Below are 21,833 nucleotides of genomic sequence, written 5' to 3'. Positions count from 1 at the left end.
AGGGTGCCACCTTGTGGCCAGTTATGTAATTGCAGAGGACAGTCACCAGATCAGGGGGCTCGACACAGATGGGGAGAAAAGGATTAATTGTGATGTGCAGGCGAACAGAAAATGATTGAGGATTAAATATGTGTAAGAAATAAATAGTGGTATATATGGGGGGTGGGGATTTGTTGGCTGCTGGTAGTTCAGGAGGGATGCTTAACTAAAGATACAAAAGTAAATATAGCCTTGTCAAATAAGGAAACAGGACATACTTAAAATATCTTATTAACTAGGTTTCACTGGGTGGTGAAGGGTATGACCACAGTAGATGAAGTTCCAGAAATTCCAGGAGGTTGGTAGGCAGGAAAAACTTTGCTTCAGTTTATCAATTGACCTCTCTATTATAAGGTAAAGAGAGAGAGAGATAGTGAGTGAAATAGAGCAAGGACTGAAAGCAAAAATAGGTTACAATGTACCAAAAAGCATTAGTAACATCAGCATTTCATTCTTGATACAAATCATTCAAGCAATAGGGCAGAGAAACACCTCAAGAACATATAATACTTAACAAAACAGTTAGATTAATATAGGTAGCTAAACATTCTTTTACACTATTATACTAACAAGTATAGGATAGAAACATTAAATCATTGTAGAAGTGAGAAACGAGTAATAGTTGTCCTCTAGTGTGACCAAACATCCCACCTTGCCAAGTAAACTTATCAGAGGGGGCTCTAATTATAGTATTAGGAAGGCTAATTACAATGGATACCCACATAGAATACACTAGAGTATCCAATATCGGTATATGAGAAGTACAGCAGGATATCACTCCCAGCGCCTGGCGTTGTACATACAACAGTAAAGAATCAGGTAGGACTCAATATATAACCCTAGTGGTAAAAGAAATAACTATTGTTTTTTCCAGCAATTAGGGATCAGAGATGGGACTCAGGAATTCCAGAAGAGAATACTAGGTGTTAACAGATAATTCCAGATTTGAGGAGAAGGGGTTGACCGTTAAATCGAGTCACCACAGCTCAGTATACCCAAATAGGGTATAGTTGGGGCTCTACGCTTAGGCAGCCACATTCACGTGATACAAATTCAGCGATGTTAGCATACCCCCATGCTCACGCTACTTGGGTCCATTAGGAATTAAAATGCTTGTTAGTAATAGTAAAAATTTCAGGGTCAGTTGAATGCGACAATGAGGAGATGCATTAAGCGCATAGCATAACTAATAAACTGAAATAGTTTAAGAATCAGGTTAGGGTTCAACTAAACACTCACAGCGGTGTGTAATACGAGAACAGTACATTAGTATTAGGTAGCATAAGCATCTTGATAGTCTAAGGGAGTAGAGATGGAATTGTGAACTAAATAGATAATAAGAACACAATTAGCTACGTTAGTACTAAATAAATGTATACACTATAACCCGCTATAGAAACTCAGCGTTCCATCAGTAGTTAAGGTGGGGATGTGAGTTTAAGCCGCCAGACCCTTTGGCGGAGATAGAATGACGGAGAGGGATTACAAGCCCTCGTGCACGCTACCCTGTTTCCACAAAACTTAAGAAACTAGTTATTTCACTGTAAAAGTATAGGATTCAGTTAGAGCTTTACCTAAACACAGTGGATACAGAGTTATATCCAAGTGGCGTAAGTCAAATATACAATTGGACTAAAACAAGGCATTTAATATTAGTACTAACAGCTCTTTTCAGTGTGTTACTTAGACGCGCCTAAAAAACAAGCCCACGTGTATAAGCTATGCTGGTTCAAGTAATTTAACGGCATGAATTTACATTACATATTATATTGCTACTAACAGCTCTTATCAGTAGGATACCTTGACGCACCTAAAAACAAGCCCACGTGTGTAAGCTATGCTGGTTCAAGTAACTTAACAGCATGAATTTACATTGCACCAACACTGAGTCATCAACAAGCAATACGATGATTCACTAGCACACTTTAAGGTATTAGAGACTCTACTGCTATCGTATACAGGTGGAATAATTTGAGGATAATACTTCCAAGTATCTCGTAGAAGGCAGCCATACAATGATATTTCAACTATTCAAAGAGAAAATAGTATAAACAGTCCATTAAGTAAGCATAGGTAATAAAGCATTAGGTGTAGATATGGCTGTAAAACCGAGTATAATAATGCAGCAGATAATTGCTATACACTCACATACATGTCTTCACAATATAGGATAAGCCTCTATCTCCAGACGCCCAGCAGCCAAGTGATACCCAGGAAAAGAAAGATGGCGACAGTGGGTAGGGAGTTATATTTATAGGTTAAAAGGGGGAGGGAGTAGGGAAGTATCCCAGGGTTTGTGTCACAGAGAGGAGTTCACGCGTAGGTACGCATCCCATAACAGGATAGTGGGAATAAGTGTGAAATAGAGAAGAGGAAGAGTGGTAGAAGTGTGGGTCAGGTAGATGAGTATTAGTAGGGTGGGATATTAGTTCGAGAGATAGGAGGAAGGCAGGGAATAAGGAGTGTTATAGGGAGAAGGGAGTTAAATCAGGGTAGTAGAAGTTAGGAATGCAAGATGATAGTAATTCGTCTAAGCAAGCTGAAAGGAGGAGAAAGCCCAGCAGAAGCAAAAAGAGGAGTAGCAGCAGAAAAAGTACAGCAGGAAACAATCAGTGAATGGGAAGAATTAACAGGTAAGTCAGTGGGTTAGAGAGATAGTGTGAGGTAGCTAATGTGTAGATATATAATATGTAGAAATACTGGTGTCTAAAGTAACAAGGTAAGGTAGGAGAGGGTAGGTTGAAAAGCAGATTTGGGTGAAGTTACAGTTAAAGGACAAATGGGAGAGGATGAGGGATTCAAAAGATAAGCATATGAGTGGAGAAAAGAGGAGTAGCAGCAGAAGAAAAGATAAGGGTGCCACCTTGTGGCCAGTTATGTAATTGCAGAGGACAGTCACCAGATCAGGGGGCCCGACACAGATGGGGAGAAAAGGATTAATTGTGATGTGCAGGCGAACAGAAAATGATTGAGGATTAAATATGTGTAAGAAATAAATAGTGGTATATATGGGGGGTGGGGATTTGTTGGCTGCTGGTAGTTCAGGAGGGATGCTTAACTAAAGATACAAAAGTAAATATAGCCTTGTCAAATAAGGAAACAGGACATACTTAAAATATCTTATTAACTAGGTTTCACTGGGTGGTGAAGGGTATGACCACAGTAGATGAAGTTCCAGAAATTCCAGGAGGTTGGTAGGCAGGAAAAACTTTGCTTCAGTTTATCAATTGACCTCTTTAAAATATCTTATTAACTAGGTTTCACTGGGTGGTGAAGGGTATGACCACAGTAGATGAAGTTCCAGAAATTCCAGGAGGTTGGTAGGCAGGAAAAACTTTGCTTCAGTTTATCAATTGACCTCTCACATGCTGCTCACATCTGAGCCAATCGACTTTCATGGGCTCTAACATTCACATCACGATCTGCCTCAGGTGTCTTTAAAACTCACTTGGCTGCAGGGAGGACATGCAGACTCCACAAAGAAGGTAATGCAGCCAAGAATTGAACTGGAGAACCTCTTGCTGTGAGTTGTTAAAAATTCCAAAACTGCAAAATTAAAAAAAAAGTAGTTTTGCTTAATCTGTTAACAGATCTGGAAGATGGCTTAGAGAATTCAGGAGCTGTTAGCAAACAAAAATAGAAAAACAAAATAAAAATAGAAAAACAAGAAATGTCCATGTATTTGTCCATTCTAGTACCTTTACATCAAACACCTATCTTGTCAGCATGAGTCAAAGACATCAAGATAAAGCTTGAAGGCATTCTGATTGACCAATATAAGCACATAGCTCCAATCCCAAACTCTGCTTCATGACTCAAACTCTGAATTCTACCTAGATAAAGCCAAAGAAAAATTAGTTCATAAGCTCATTATAACACACGCACTACATAGCAGATCAAAAGATCCTTGAAAAAATCAAAACTCTTAAACACCTACCTATAAAAAATGACAAAATTTGTCACCCTCATTTACCAGCTGGAAGGTTGTAAATGAAAGAAATGCTTATTGAAAAAACACTACTTCCCAGATGAATAAAAAATCCTAAGGGCAATACATTATAAAATACACAAAAATGAAAAATTCTAAGCAAACTATTGAGAAATCAAAACTTACACACACACACACACACACACACACACACACACACACACACACACACACACACACAAAGACATACAGCAAAATCCAACCAAAAATACAAAAGCAGATATGGCAGCAATCACAAAACCTGCTCCCTATTTCACAGTTGTAGACAAACTCCTCCTCCTCCTCCTCTGCTTCTGTACGTATATGATCCTGTTGCAGTACATTGTGCATACCCTTAGACATACCATATCACATTGACCCATTGTACTGTATGACACTAACCATGGCACAAACCATCACAATAAATTGATTGAAAAAATAAACTATAAGAATCCGCGGTGGTGCAGCGGTAGCGTTGTTGCCTCACAGCAAGAGGTCCTCTCGTTCGATTCTCAGCTAGTGTGTGGGGAGTGCCTTCTGTGTGGAGTCTTCATGTCCTCCCCGCGGGTCAAGTGGCGTTCTGAAAGACATGCGTGAATGGGCGTGCATTAGTTGAAGGTTGGGCTTCAAGCTGGCAACTCGGCACTGTGAAAATCTACTGCCAATCATTAGCAGACCGGAGTTCCGCTGTGGCGACCCCTAACTGGGAAAAGCCGAAAGACAACAACATAGTTTATTTTTGCAGTCAGACATAAAGATCATAAGCTAAGTAAACACTACCTGTGTTAAACAAGTGTATGAAATTGTGCAACCAATACAAGTAGTACAATTATGTTCACCACTTATACCTGCTGATAGTGAGACTCTACCCCTACACCCCCTGATTTATAAGTACTAACTTCACAGTGGTACAACCATGACCAAAGTGAAATAACCCAAAATTATCTTATCATCAATGATTCAGACATCAGCTGTAGATAATTCAACTTAACAACTAGCGATTTGTGAAGCAAAGCCTGCACATAATGAAACAGACATTCAACTAATAGAAATATAACCACATACACACCCACGCCCACACGCATGCATGCATGCACACACACACACACACACACACACACACACACACACACACACACACACACACACACACACACACACACACACAAACATTGAGATCAAATCCTGCTGACCATTAAAACACTGACCTCAGTAAACTGTGAAACAGCAAAAACAGCCAGCCAAAAATCATTCAAAAACTAATTGATAGCATGTGCATTCTAACTATATCTATATATATATATATATATATAGTTTACTATGTTTTGTGCGAACCACATTCTGTCGACAGCACTGCTGCCGAAAATCAGAATGTCATGCACAAAACATAAATGGATGGGTTAGTCGAACACACTTATGCGAATGCTGCAGTGCATTTGCATAAGTGTATTCGACTATCTGCACGGAGATCATGGTATAGTGGGCATTGGAAATTCATCCATATCCTCACTGTAGTGCAATCTCGGAGTTAGAATATATTAGTAGGGAGGTGTGGGGGGTTTGCCCCCCTGAAAAAATGTGATTTGTCATATAGGAGTCTGATTTACTTCAGCTCCTATATGGCTATCACGTGATGGTTTTGGCCACAATGTCGACTCAAATGTGTCGATCATTTGGGTTGACATTGTGGCAGGTCGGAATGTGTGTTTTCGGGTTTACTATTCATTGTTTTGAACGGCAAATGTTTTGCCGTTCGAACAAACAATAGTAAACCATATATATATATATATATATATATATATATATATATATATATATATATATATAGAGAGAGAGAGAGAGAGATGCAAGGATCCTAGACAGTTGACTGATTCCTGTTTCTTTGATGTGAAAGCTGTTAGAACTGTCATTATTATTATTATTATTATTATTATTATTATTATTATTATTATATTTGTTGGAACTGGAGACTGATAAGTAGTAGGATTATATAACAATTGCGTAATCCTGGAGTTAGTGTATTTAAAGAAAGAGGGTTGTAGACAAAAATAATTTTTGTTTTACTCACTTTGCAATGTATCGGGAGGAAGGTAAAAGCAGTTAGTTATTTACAAAAGTGCCAGTGTTATGCAACAAGTTGTAAAACAGTAGGTAAAGGTAGTTCCTTTTTCTCTTCAATGTTATACAAAACTGGAGTTAGTATGTTAATGTGTGTGAGAACATGGTGGGCATTGTCCCCCATGTGGTAATACAGTGAACATAAATGCCTGCTAAAACACTGTTTTTCTTGTCATGTATTTGTTTAGAATAACACTGTTTAATTTTATATGCTTTTCGGATGTGGATATTGATAAAATAAGATCAAGAAATCATGACCAATTAAAGGTCCTTCAATCACGGGTTATATATATATATAAATATATATATATATATATATATATATATATATATATATATATATATATATATATATATATGTGTGTGTGTGTGTGTGTGTGTGTGTGTGTGTGTGTGTGTGTGAGTGTGTGTGTGTGTGTTCCCATGCTCTTCTTTTCCTTATTCTGGTCTCTTGATGAGACTTGCAATAAAAATAAACTAAGCATGCTGAACCAATATTCCCATTCTTCAACCAGAGTCTTGCTGTCCTGGGAATTCCTAACCATCTTAGGCCTTTGAAGAGATTCTGGTTTGTTCTGAGTTTTCTTAGTACCTTTTTCTACCATGCCATATGCATAATAAATCCAAAAGCAGAGAATGAGTATCATTATAAAATCTGAAACAACCCCCTTACACACCTTTTGAACTGAAGGGAGCAGCAACTCTATTCAAGTGCTGTCCCAGGTTATAGAATCCCTTGCCTTTCATAATTACTGAGCCCAGTGACCATGCATAGAAAACTCACTTTAGCTGCTTGTAAATGAGCCCTCATTCCAATCATCCGTTCTTCTACTATGTGATCAGAAGTAATGACTCATAAGTAGAATGACTGTTAACTTCTTACGTTATGCTTTTATACTGCAGACCGTCTTATCATTCAGTGTTGTACTTGCTCCAGTGAGCTTGTCAGTCTCATGTTCCCTTTGTTATAACTCACGAACAAGATTCAAAGATGCATAAGGATCTTCTGTAAGGTTTGCTGCACCCCTGACCTCTGGCTGAAGAAAACATTCTATTATTTACTGGGAGAGTTCCATGAACTCAGTTTTGAAGGTGCTGATTCTTGTCATAGCTCCTTCAAATTTAGCTACAAATTGATCAAGCAAGTATTAGAGGACACATTCAGATGAGGAGGAAAAAGGTAACTTCTAGGTAAGCAAAATCATGCCAGAGTAATGATGGAGTTGGCATTCAGTGAGCATAAGGCAGTCATACTAATCATGCACAGGGTGCCAGCCCATCACATAATCATGACCTGCACACAAGGCAAATTGCAGGACTGCTAATTCACCTCTGACATGTCTATGGTATGTGGGAGAAAACAAGAGCACTCCTCTGAAACCCATTAAAACACAGATAGGATATGCTGAGTTTTACAAATGAAACTGGGGTATAACACACTATAGTCTGAATGATGTATCCCTAAAACAAGTACTCTAAAACTTCATACCAAACATGCACACAGTTAATAAGTTATATAGTTAAAATGGCCAGATCACTTTCCAACACTATTTTTATTAAATGCATATAATGCTGACAAGACTTAACATTTTGAGCTGATGTGTTCCTCATACCTATGGAACACCACCACCGGAAACATGAAACTGAATTTGTGCTTTTTTATCTAAACAATGATTTATGAAAGTAATTGTGAGGTAACACTTAAAAATCCATTTACAATTGACACAGCAGTTTGACAAAATGGTAGCTAAAATGACTACATGGCAAATCACATATTTCAAACCCACAGCAGGAGAACAAAATATGGAATGCATAATGTTTCATGTTATATTATTAATTTTAAAGTCATATAACTTAAATGCTATTTGTTAACATTTAAAATGTGAGTGCCTGAGGGGCTCAGATCCATCTAAGAAGGCAGTATGCCAAGGTTTGAAAGATTCTCTTAAATAAAACAAGTGGAAGGAAAAAAGTACACTTGTGTAAGTAGTTACCATAACAGTTGATGTCCTACTTTTTACAAAGGATAGTCATACTTATGTACAGCATAGCAAAGCCTTAGGCCCTTTCAGGTGACATACATCAGATGGAGGTTGTGCATTTAGGATGTAAGGTACATAAGTGACATATGGACACCTAATCATTAGAACTGAATTGCCCAAGGAGAACCAGAGCAACCCAAGTGGAAGAAAAGAAGAGCATGTACATCCAGAAAGAGGCAAATGAAGGACCCCATGACCAGGGGAAAAAAAAAAAAAGCAGAGGGTTGGAGAGATGGACAGAATACTGCAACAGTGAGAAGTAGGGCACCTACTGTTATGGCAAGTCCTTACATAATTATACTATGTCCTGCCTTATCTTGTAGTATTCCTCACTAAAAGGACAGTATAAATCTGCTGTAGGAGATAGAAGGGGAGGTAGGAAGCAGCAGAATAACCCTTCAAAAAATATGAAGAATGGTCCTGGCAAAACCAGCTCTGGCCCTTGATACTTCATCCAACTTGCAATGCTTAGTAAATATAATATACAGAAAACCAAGTAGCAGCTTCTAAAATAGACCCAGACCCTTGAAAAAAGTACCTGGTAGAATAGGCCATATAGAAGAAGAAGGGTGATTACCATGAAAAGAATAACAAAAATGGCCTTAGAAACCCAATATTAGATAGTTTGCTTAAAGACAGACTAACCCAAGTTATTCATATGAAAGGAGATGAAAAGCTGCTCTAGGTTTATCCAGATAATATCCTAGTTGTCTATGCAAATGTAAAGTATGTAGAATCCTCTCAACAGAATTCTGAAGTGAAGGGAAAAAACAGGGAAGGTCAATGTTCTGGTAGTCACTGACCACCTTGGGTATTAAGGAAGGATTGGTGTGAAGACAAACTCTATCACTATCTAAAAAAAAAAAAAAAAAAAAAAAAAAGCAGGGAGGGGACTCCCATAAGAGCCTGGCTTTCAGAGATCCTTTTGGCAGAAGGAAGAGCCACCAAGAAAACAGTTTTTCAGGCACAGAACTGTAAAATAGAGGAAGCTGCAGGCTCAAAGGGAGGCTGACTAAATGTTTACTGAACAAAATTAAAGTCCCAAGAAGGTGCAATGGGCTTTCTCGAGTGCCATATGCAAAAGATGTGTTTTAGAAATTGTTTAACTTCAGAATTAGGGAAAGTGTGGATCCAAGGGCAGGCAAGCAAAATTGGCTGATAAATGACCTTTAACAGATGAATATGCCAAGTTAGAATTGAGTAATTCACAACATAACAACAACAAAAAAGTAGCAGTACCTGTGACACCAATGAGAAAATCTCTTCAATTTAGCAACACAAAGGATTTTCTAGTAGGGGGTTGTCTGGCCACCTGCAAAGCCTGAAGCACATCCACAGAAAACTGATGTTGAAAAGGAATCAAAATCTTATCATCCAAAGAGTCAGTCATAATGTAAGCAGATTAGAGTGAATGAGAGAGCTCTTGTCCTGTTTATAGAGAGCAATTCTGTGAGGTAATTCATGATGATTGCCCCTGTCCAGATGAAATGGAAAGGGGAACCAGTGCTGTCTGGGCCAAAATGGAGTCACTAGCAAGATTTTGGGCCTTTTCCACATGATCCTGTGTAAGACCTTGGGCAGCAGAGGAAGAGGGGATGAGCATACAGAAATAACCCTTTCTAAAACAAAAAAAAAGGCAAGGCATACACTTTTCAAGCCAGAGGACTTAGCACCATGGAACAGAACATAGGCAGTTGTCTCTTGAGAGACGAAGCAAACAGAGCAAATTGAGCAGTACCCTACTAATGAATAATGTCCTGGAAGATATCATTGTGAAGCATCCATTCATAAGGATCTGCCCTGGACTTGTTCATGTTGTAAACTACCTGAAGGATCAGATGATGGCAGATAGCCAATTCCCAAACAAGAAGAGCTAGCCTGCAAAGAAGATATGTCTTTGTGCCCCCTTGTTTGATTATGACAGTGATGTTATCTGTTTAAACTTGACAAGGACCTGGAAACCAGAGGGGATACAGGGCTTGAACAGCCAAAATCAGAGCCCTCATCTCCTTCATTTTTCCCATCACTGTCTCTTCACTGTGCTCTCTCCGGACCCTGGTACCTGCCTGCACTGGGTGTACCCGTGCTTACCCCATCTCTCTGGCATTGCTGGTGCAAGTTGCTGAACTAGGCATCTAGGGGCTTGATACATCTATGCATCTGTCTGAGGGGAGGTAACCAGTTTAAGACCTACCTGTTTCCCCCTTCCCTTTACAGACCTAATGGTATGTTTAGGTTGTGGGCATGCAATGGAAATGTGTGGTGTATCACTCCACCTCTGCAGCAGCTCAGACACATCCCCACTTTATACCCCATTTTTCACACCTACCTAGTATGTCTTTCCCAGCTTCTAACAAGGGTATACACCACAGGCCCCCACAGGTCTGCCCATCCACCCCGGGGTTGGGAATGCCCATCACTCTCTGCTGCTCTGTCAGTCTGCCAATCCACTAACTGAACCCAAATAGGCTGGATTTTAGTCAGGGCTTTATCCCTCTATGCCATGAGAGTGGCTAAAGCCCTCATCTTTTATGTTGATGTGGTCCTCCATTTGTCTGGGAGACAACACTCCATGGCACTTGATGTTGTTGGAAGAAGCCCCCCACCCCAGATCTAAAGCATCTGTATAGAGCTCCTGAGTGGGGGAAGGAGCACAAAAAGGTAGGCATGGATTCAGAGATAGCTGATGGATCCACCACAGAAATTTCTGTTTGAGACAAGACAAGAGAGGAACAAATAATTCCAGGGGTTACAGTACTGAAGCCAGATTGTCTGTAGATACCAGTGAAGCTTCCTCATGTGAGGTCTGGTGAAAGAAACCATAATAATTGTAGAAGCCATATACACCAGAGCCTAAAGGAACTCTCTTGTAGATACAACATCACTTGTAAGGCAAGAAGAATCTGGAAGAAAGCTGGCAAGAAGGTGACCTTGGGAGGAGAAAGAAAGGCCATATAGGCAAGGTCCAAGTCTTCCCCAGGAAAACTTGATCTTGTGAAGACAGATTTTTGAGACTGAGGGTGAACCCCACACTTTGAAAAAGAAACATGGTGAAGTCTAAATTTTAGTTGCTGATGAGAAGGAGCTTGAATGAGAAGGTTGTCCAGATGAGGAAAAATCTGGATACCATGAAGTTGGTATTTAAGACCCAAGATGCTGTAGAAAGTGCAAATGGCAAAGAAGAGAACTGATTATGTTTGGAAATAACAGGACACCATATACATTTCCTGTAGAGAGAGTGAATAGGAATGTCAAGATAAACATCCTTCAGGTTCAAAAAGACTGGAAAGGCCTAAGGAAGTAACAAACAAAACAGGAGCTGGAAAGATAACATTTTGAAAGAGGAGACCCTCAGAAATGTGTTGTGGAAGTAGGGATCCAGAATGGGGCTCCAATATTCCTCATTCTTGAGAAGCAGAAACATCCTAGAATAAAACCCTGTGCATCTCTGGAAAGGAGTAACAGGTTGAATAGTTCCTTAAGCCAAAAGTTCTGAAGAAGAGAAGAAAAAAGTGCAATGGCAAAGTGGAGGTCGAGAAATCCTTGAAAAAGGTAGAAGGAATTTCCAAACAATGAAATGACCTCTTTGTATTATGGAAAGGTACCATGAATCTGTGGTGATTTGTTGCCTGATGGGATAGCTCATTGTTAACCAGAGGGAATGAGCAACTTGGCTTAGTGGCTGGGAAGTATAAATATGAAACAGAAGCAAATTTGTCTGGAAAAAATGGCTTCTGACCCCTAGATTCCTGTGCAGCTATGTCAGAAAAGAGCCCTAACCAGATGAGGTGGCTCATAGCCCTGCTTAACATCTATAAGGGAACCAGGAAGCTCATCCCTAATATGTATCTGGAGAATCCCCCTAGACCCTTCCGAGATAATCAGCCTTGGCTCTCCTTCTCTTCTGTAGTGGATTTATGCTTAGCATCAGTGGACATGCAAGAAACTAATCTAGTTTCAGCCTCAAAGGGGTCACAACAGAGGAAACTGGTGTAGTAACTAGATGGCCCTGTTCTTCATCTGACATGATGGAGATGTCTGGCAGACTGGACAGCAGAAGTCTCTAAATGGATAATTTTCAACTTCTTATTAAGAAGTGTCTGAATGTCCAGGTGGGCAGATTCAGAAGGGTTCCCTCAGTAAGTAGCTTCAGATTTTGGTTGCCAAGATAAGCAGAAATGGAGGACAAATTTCTACACAGGTTGTAGAAAGCTTGTCAAAAATTACTCTGAATATGGTTGTGGTATGCACTTAGGCAGCAAATTATTCTCTTCACTTAGAGATAGAGCAACCTTAGAATTAGTATATTTAGTTATCAGATGTATTTGGGGTGAAGCTGCCACTTGGGTGGTAAAGGAGGACACTCCCCTGCAAAGGAATATCATTTATTTTAATCTAGTATTCAGTTAGTAAATATGTGTTCATATTGTTAGACTTAACTTCTTTTTCAGGAAATCTTGTCACTTATGCTTTATGTCTAGGATTATAAAACAATTTTCAAAGTATAAATGGTGAGCATATGTAGTACTGTGTAGCTTTTTACAAAGAGCTAGCAACTATTTTGCTTTTTACTTTCTGCAATATATAACAAATCTGCCAGAGATAGTAATTGCTCATTTTCCCCTTCTCCTCAGAAAAGTCAAGAGTTTTACAGAATGAATGGTGTCAATAAACAATATTTAATGTTTTAGCTTCCTATATAAGTGCATGATATTTATCTTTCGCTTATATTTGTGCAGAAGGCTGCAGTTCCCTATCAGCACTGTTTTGTTTAAACTGAAAGCCATCTAGGAAATTCACAGGTCATCACAGTATAGTGGTTAGAGCAGTTGCCGCATAACTCCACAACTGGCATTCAGTTTTTAATTCCACTGTCTGTCTGTGTGATGGTTTAATATTTTTGCAGCTTTTGCATGTTGTTTTTATTTTTAATGTGGCAACTATTTTCTATCACAATTGCCTGTAACACTGTTACCTTTGTCAACACATTCTGCAGTAAGAGAACAAAGTATGCATTTCTTTATATATATATATATATATATATATATATATATATCTACTATCTTACAGAGTAAATTCCTACAGACAACTAAAGATAACAATCATATATGAAATCTGTTGCCATACCTCACAACCTCTTAGAGCAAGAAATCTGGACAAAGCCATGAATAAAACTGGGACAAAGGCCCACAAATAGGGACAATTTTTAAATATTGGTCTTACAAACTTAAAGTTGATAGAATAACAGGTTTTGCATTAGCATGGATTTTCTGAAGGGTATGAAGTCCAAAACTCAAAAGCCTATCATTATTTTCTAACTTCAATCTTTAATGATATGTCACTAATTTGACAGAAAATCTAAATTTTATGAAAAATGGACCAAAAATATGATGTAAAAATCTGGACATTTTGCAAAGATTGTACAGTTGAGAGGTATGTCCCAGTCAAACTTACTTAGGGCATTTCCTGACAGCACATACTGTCTGGCTTTATGATACTGTTGAAAGCTTCTGGTATGAATAAACACCACATTAAGCCTTGCTCTGCTGCAAGTAACTAGTTATGATGCTAAGGGTTAATTACAGAATATAAACAGATTAAAGTGCATGTCAAGTGGTAAGCTGTTCTAAGGATAGTTAGTCTGATCTCTATAGAGCCTGTTCACCTTACCAGCACCCTTTTTTGTTAAGGTTTCTTTTAGATTTATTTGTATAAGGCATGCATTATTACAGTGTGTGAGATTACATAAATGTGTCAGCAACCCTAAATTCATTCTTGGATTTTCCATATGAGCTGCATTGTGTATATCATATAATGTGCTTTTGTTTATCAGCATGTTTTAGCTCTTGCATGACTGTTCCAAATATTATTTCTCTGCATCCACATTTTGTCCCATGTGGGATCATGAACATTGATTAAGTTTAGCCACTTATTTCACTGTAATTTTTTTTACTCTGGACTCATCTTGTTGACCATTATTTGCTACACTGGCTAGTTCTCTTAGAACTTTGATTGTTTTCTTTGGTACTGCTTTAATGATTGTCTTTTGGCATATTATTTGGCTTGTTTCTGTTGAATTGCTCTGATCTGTTTTTCTGAACTCTTATGTTTCCCACCTGGCTGCTGGTGTGCTATTTTGCAGTTCACTGTCTAGCTTTGTTCTGGTGCATTTAATTAGCAGAATCTATGCATGCTGTCTTTATGGAAACAGTACTTGGTCCTTTCCCTTTTTCTAGAAGAGAAGCTTTAACACTCATTATGTGATGGATTGATTTCGTATCAAATCCAAGATAAGCATTTCATGTGTGTTTTCAGAAGATCAGCTGCAATAAATTTAGTCTTATTGAAGAGTTACTTAATGCCACCTCATTTTGGATCACTTTTTTGTCCTCTCTGATGTTGATCTAGAAGTTATAGTTCACCATATTCTTGTTAACTTCTGCAACTAATTCTTCATATTCTAGTTAACTTCTGGTACCAAAGCAACATTTGCTTTCATTTGTGCTACAGCAGACTTTTGTTTTGGACAATCATTCTTTGTCTGTCATGGCTTTCATTGCTATTTTGAATGCTTGTGACTGCAATTTTTCTGTTCTCTGCAGTTCTGGGATTGGCAACATTTATATGAAGGGTATTGGTTTTCATGGTTGTTAATATTATTGTTGGATTCTAAGTTCTATTTATGGCTCACCAAGTTGGTTTGTTCTTCTAACCCTCATTCTAAACTATATACTCCAACTTAAGAATAACCCCAGCTCATAATAGGGCTACAAGGGTCTATATTGCAACATTGAACGCTAATAACAGCAAACGATGTTTCATCGACACATTTTCAGCGAAAGCTGAAAATGTCGAATCCACAGAACAGCGATTTCTTTCCTAGGGAAAGAAATCGCTGTTCCAACCCCCGCAAAAAAAACATTAAACACTTCCAAACACATACACACATACCCTAATCCTAATTATACCCCCCCCAAAAACCAGTAAACAGCTAAAAATATGCACATAACCCAACCATACATTTAACGAAAAAAAAACAGTAAACATTTTAAACCATATACACTTACCTTAACCCGCACTCTAACCCTAAGGTCAGTAACTCTCGCACATTTACATAAATAGTTCCAAACACATACACACTTACCTTAAACCTAATTCTACCCCCCCAAAACAAAAGTAAACAGCTGAAAACACATACACACATAACTCAACCATACATCTAACACAAAATATAAAACAGTAAGCACTTTCATATATATGCACTTACCTTAACCCGCACCCTAACCCTAAGGTCAGTAACTGTTGCACAATCATGCTCAGGAGCTATACCGGACAAGGGACCACACTACACTTAAGAACACGGCAAAACAACGATGCAGTCAAGCGACTTCTTTCCCAGGAAAAGAATTCGCTGTTTTGCCTGTTTGCTCTACATGTGTTGATGAAAACGCATTAGACAAAATGCATTTTCGTAGTACTCATAGGAAACCGGGCTACAAAGATAAGTTAAATTTACTGCTGTCCTCAGTGGGTTTTTTTTTTACAAGGACTTTATTATAAATTGCAATTATCTTTTAACAAAAACTTTTTTTAGGATTTTTCTCGTTTTGTTATATTTAATTAATGGTCTTGTAGTTTTTTTAATCTAATTGCATTATCTTATTATCTATAATCTATTTATTTATTTTTATTTTTTTGTTTTGACTATACTGATTAATTCATGACAATTTATGTTGTTAGTTATCCAAATTGTTATTTATGGTAAGAATAGACTATGAGTGTAGCCGTCTTTTGTTACTCCATCCTTTTTTAATCTAATTGCATTATCATATTAAGTATAATTTGTTTTGATTGCAGTTTTAACTATACTGATCAATCCATAGGTTCATAGTTTCATAGGTAGGTACTAGGCTATTGGCCCTAGGGCCTATATAAGCCTAGCCAAATGGTACCCTGGCTTTTGCCACCCAAGAAAATTATATTCCTGTGCCCCTGTCAAGCAGAGCCACAGATGTGATCCCCGGGGTGAATTTCCTATCTCCCATCCAATCATCAAGATTTTTCTTGAAGAGTGCTAATGAGGAGCTTTGTTTGATATAGATAGGTAGTTTGTTCCAGGGTATGGGAAGTCTCTGAGACAGGAATCTATCCCTCCAGCATGTTCTGTTTATTGTGGTGACAAGGTTTAGGTCCCTAGAGCGTTTAGCTCAGAGGGATTGGGATTTCTTTACATGGAGGATGTCCAACAGCTCTGGGTTTGACATAGCTTTGTATGTTAGGCAGAGATCGCCTCTGAGTAGGAGATATGTGACAGAGTAAAGCTGGAGGTTTTTGAGACGGTCTGCGTAGGGCATCTGTTTGAAGCCAGTAATCCTCTTTGTGAGGTATTTCTGTGGTCTTTCCAGTTGTTGTAGATGTCTTGTGAGGTACATACCAAAAGGGGTGTTGTACTCTATAATGGGTCTAATGAGTGATGAGTAGAGGGGAACAATGACCCCTTTTTTCCTGGATGAGAAACCTTTTGTGATGAGGTGTGCCACGTAGAAGGATTTCCTGACTACTGTGGCGATGTGATTATCAAAGGAGAGACTACTGTCCACCTGTGTCCCAAGGTCTCTTATCACACATTCAGTGTTATGTAGACTACTGCCTATGTGGTAGTTCATGGGTACAGAGTTTTTACCAAAAGGGATGACAATGCACTTTTTGGTATTGAGCTTGAGGCCATGGCTTTGACACAAGGCATCTGTCTCAGTGAGGCCCTTTTGTAGGATGTCCACATCGTTAGGATATTTGATTATGGCTCCTAGTTTGCAGTCATCTGCGAACTTTGTTAGTCAAAGACCTGTGTTAGCCTGTACTTCAGAGAAGTAGATACTAAACAGGAGAGGACCTAGGACTGAACCCTGTGGTACTCCACTTGTCACTGGTCTGAAGTTGGATTTAGAGTCTGCTACTTTCACAGTGTGGGTTCAGTCAGTGAGCCAGTTGGCAACCCATCTTGTGACATAGGGATTTATACCATTGCAGATATATGTGGTTAGTTATCCTCATTGTTATTTGTGATAAGAATAGTCTATGTGTGTAGCCTTCTTTTGTTACTCCATCCATTTTTAATCTAATTGCATTGTCATATTAAGTATAATTTATTTATTTGTTTTGATTGCGGTGTTAACTATATTGATCAATCCATGCAGATTTATGTTGTTAGTTATCCTCATTGTTATTAGTGGTAAGAATAGTCTATGGGTGTAGCCTTCTTTTGTTACTCCATCCTTTTGTAGTGCTCTGCCACTATTGCTGGACAGGTTGTTTGTTTAAGATGTACAGATTATAAACACAGGAACAAAGCAATGATATTAGCAAGCAATCATGGAGACCATATGGTGGCTAGCTACATGTGCCTTACATTAGACAAACTTAAAAGTTCTTGTCAGTTGTCACCCTTTTCAAGAACATAATACTGCTTTCCCCCCAAATCAAGTCAAGGCCTCACATAATGAGTCCAGTGTAAAATTGTGTATGTCCATCCAGTCATCAGGATTACCTTTAAAGGTAGTTAAAGTAGTACTTTATGTAACTTGTAGTTGCAAATTATTCCATAGGCTGGAAATTCACAATGTTAAGATCTTATCCCACCAACTAGTCTTCTTTTGGTGTAGGTTTGGGTCTCTAGTGTGGGTGTTTGCAGAGGCAATGGTTTTGCGAATGAGGTCAGTAAGGACTGGCTCTTTCAGGCCTTGAATAGTTAGGTACAGGTCACCTCAGAGCAGCTGATAGGCTACTAAGTATAAAGACAGTCATGTTAGTCTTTCAGTATAGTTAAAGGATTTAAAATCTTTAATTCTTTTAATTAGAAATCTTTGAGGTCTTTCCATCTAAGAAATATGTTTGGATTTTTGCATACCAAAGGGGGCATTGTATTCAGTGATGGGTCTCATAAAGGAGGAATACAGAAGTAGGATGACTTCTTTGGCTCCTGACAAGATTCTCTTGAGAATGAATTGAGCCAAATAAAGGGATTTACTATCATGGAAACAAGATGACCAAATGACAGTTGTCTGCATAAGTACCCAGGTCACTTATGATTCTCTCTCTGCCTGAAGAGAAGTACTATTTATAAAATATGAGGTGGGAGTAGCTTTTTTGCCAAAAACTACTACTCTGCCATTTTTCTTTTTACATTTAACTTTAGACCATTTTCAGCAGACAAGGTATGTGCACATTCCAACACTGTTTGGAGCTATACTAGCAACTTTCATGACCTGGAGTCTGTTGGATACACAATTTGCTATATAATAGACAACTTAGGGATTTATATTAATTTTGTCTTTGTGGAGAGTACTATCAAAAGCCTTGGCCAGGTCAAGATAAGCAGTGTGCACCGAGTGACCCTTATCCACAGCCTCTATAACCTTTTCAAAGAAACTCACTAGATTCAGGAGGTAAGCGTTGCCCTTCACAAAATGGGGTCTAGTTTTGTTAAGTTGTCTATGTCTGCATAAATGAGTTGTACTATGATACATTTCATTGCTTTGCACATAAGGATAGCAGAGGCTGATGGGTCACCAATTACCCAGAATTGTAGAGTGACTATCCTTGTATAGCTGTTTTCCAGTCATAAGGCACAGACCCAGTATTCAAGCTGAGGTTGAGCAATTTAAATAGAGACTGCTACACTAATGAGCATGGAGGCTGGTATGTGATCTGCTCACAGCGCAATATTATTTTTAGCCTTTTACTGGGATTCTAAGACTTGTTCCATGGTGATTTCAGGGAAAACTAAATTTTCAGAGATAGTGGTGTCCACAGTATGAGTAAGTGGGTTAAAGTTAGCACTAAATTTGTCTGCTAATACATTGGCTATATTCTTGAGTCAGTGTGTGTGTGATGTTATTATAGATGAGCTCTGTAAATTGTTGGACATTGTTCCTTAATTTTCTGATATAGTTGAAGAAAGATTTGTAGATTCATTTGGTTTCTGTGGCAACCTTAATTTTGTATCCTGGTTTAAATTTTCTAATAGTTGTCTTAAATTCTTTGATGGTATGTTTTGGTTTGGTCTTGAGATAAGGGGATTGGAATTTATTTTAACTTTCTATTACCTTCCTTGTTTTGTTGTATGATTTATTTATACAGGAGTTCCACCAGAGAGGTTTCTTTCTGAATTTACTATTATATTTAGGGTTGATGGGTACTGACATTTCTATGTAGCAGTTTAGGTACTGGTAAAAGTCAAAGGTAAATGTGATAGCCCTATCAGCTGGGTCTACTTGCAAGGGATTGCTGAGAATTTTGTATATGTATTCTACAAGCTGAAGTAAGTGTGTCCTGGAGAAGTCCCTAAAGATGGTGTCAGTTGTTGAAAGGGTTATACAATAAGACCTGACAGAGAGGATGACCAAAAGATGTCTTGTTACTATCTCATCCCAGACTGAGAAATATTAGACACACGCATAGACTGACACCAACTATTTAGTCATTTGTTAAATCCAATTATCTTGTTTTGGTATGTATGAATCATTCTTGCTGAAGGAAGTATACTACTCAAGACCAGTATGTTTCTATCGCTAACACAATAAGTTCCAACTTGTCTCTTTGCATGCCCCTCTGTGTGATACACCTAAGATCATTTGTCCCCACACAAGCAACCATAGGTAGTTGTCATATTTGTCTGGCTTAAGGGTCTCTAGGGTACCTGTAACATCACAGATCTTGGCATTGGTCAGTCAGTTTACAGTCACTCTGTCCTTTTCCAATGTAGTGGGTGTGGTGTCTGTATTCCTAACTATAGAGTCACCTATGACATAAACATTTCCTTGTGTGGAAGCATTCTTAGGCAGCATTATGGACTTAATTCTGCTTCCTGGATTACTCTTTGGTGAGTTGTGTGGAACTGCACTATGTGGAAGTGCAGAAATAGTAGGTATTGCCTCATGGAGGTTGGAATATTTTAGAATGTGTTCTAGGAGGTTTTAGCAAATTTTCTTTACAGCCTCAGCATATATCATGGGCCTAGCAGTGTGCTGTGATTGATGTGGTGCTGTAAAGGTATGGTGCTTACCAATAGTGGACTGATGGGAGAAGTTTACCTTTATATTTCTTAACTATTTACATCTCTTGCAGGTTGTACTATCTATCAGTAGTAGATGTGAACATTCTGTAAACATAAGGCAGTTTCTACATTGCGTTTGAGCACCTAATGCGATCAGGCTGTCTTCAGATGGGATGAGAGCAGACTGATGAGCCATGTTGCTGGAGGGTGGAAGACTAGGACTTGTGTAGTACTCAGGGGTTGAAGAGCAACTGTTTTTTTGAGGCCATGATGACTAGTAAGATGCAGACAGTGAAAGGCTCTGGCTCCTGAGTAGGGTGATTACCCAGTACAGCTTATTTATCTGGTTCACCACATTTGTGTAGCCTTTTATATTGGCCAAACTTCACATCATTTTAGGTTATGTATTTGTTAGAATCTAGGTGATGTTAGATGCAGGAAAACTAGAAATTCTTTTTATAAGCATACTTTGCAAAAAATCAGTGCTAGTTTACCTTTACTCGCACATATGCTTTCTGAGCATCACATGTACCTTTTGTTTTATGCATAAATGTGAATATTCATGGATCATTAATTTGAGTGTACTTTTACCCATGTATTTAAATGACACTTTTTATATTATGGTATTTAATAATTCATGTGCAAGTTATTTCTAAGTGAAAACTCTTTAATGCAGCATAATTAGTTATATAACCATGTAGCAAATGATTAGCCAACAGTGTATGCTGTGTTTGAAATATATACCATTTATGAATATTTCATGTCTTTCTATTTACATTTGTGGCTGGATAAAAGTTATTACAAGTTGATTATTTATATATCCTCCTTGTGAAATATATCCTTCCATATCCACAGTGCATTTTCTATATCTCTAGTGCCCACTAACATTCCCAAAACATACGTATTATTCTTGTCTCTGCTTCTCTGAATCTCCAACAGTGACTATTTTCTTTCCTGTCTTCCTTCTTTTATCAGTCCTTTAGGACTTGAATACCATTGATATAACACCATTGTCAGGTGGCTCCCTAATGAAATGTCAGCAGCCAAAAAAAAAGACTGAAAACCTAGAAAAGACAAATATCAAAAATTGTTCTTCTCCTTAGAACTTCTTTTTTTCTTTTTTTTTTTTGTCCCATTTTTTCTTCCATGGCACCCTTCTCTTCCTTTCCCCATTTTAGCTCTCTACTTCCTGTGTTTCTTTCTTCATCTTTTTCCATTCTTTGTTTAAATATACATTGTTCCACCACTGTATTTTTGGTTTACTGTATTTATCTAAATCTTTTAAGCTTTTAAATGCCATTTTGCTTCCCTCCTTTTCTCTAAGCAGATTTGCTTCTTTATTTATCCCATATCCTTTCCATTTCTCCTCCTGATTTCTTCATAGGGTTCTCCTCCAACCATTTTCCACATAGTTCTTGTTCTTTGTCTTCTCCCCAAATCATGTTGCTTAGCTCTTGCATTGTCTCTCACTTTTGTTCCTAACATTTTGTCAGCAATCCATGGCTCCCACTTTCTCTGTGTATTCTGTTGCATCTTTCTGTGTCTTAAATTCTTTGATGGTATGTTTTGGTTTGGTTTGGTCTTGAGATACATATGCCTTGAACTGCAACTT

General features: G+C 38.2%; 1 long non-coding RNA gene across 1 annotated transcript; it reads right to left on the bottom strand.

Moving 5' to 3' along the window:
- Positions 1-270: 270 nt before the first annotated feature.
- Positions 271-3,392, bottom strand: LOC122814830. Its single transcript, XR_006366901.1, has 2 exons — positions 3,150-3,392; positions 271-383 (listed from the first exon to the last, which is right to left on the bottom strand). It is a non-coding gene; the product is annotated as an uncharacterized LOC122814830 (long non-coding RNA).
- Between the last annotated feature and the right edge of the window lie 18,441 nt (positions 3,393-21,833).

This window comes from Protopterus annectens, chromosome 11.part0, assembly GCF_019279795.1.
Source record: "Protopterus annectens isolate FY-2018-M chromosome 11.part0, PAN1.0, whole genome shotgun sequence".
NCBI classification, from domain to species: domain Eukaryota; kingdom Metazoa; phylum Chordata; order Ceratodontiformes; family Protopteridae; genus Protopterus; species Protopterus annectens.
Note: the sequence above shows the minus strand (reverse complement) of the source record. Positions and strands in the feature narration are given on the sequence as shown.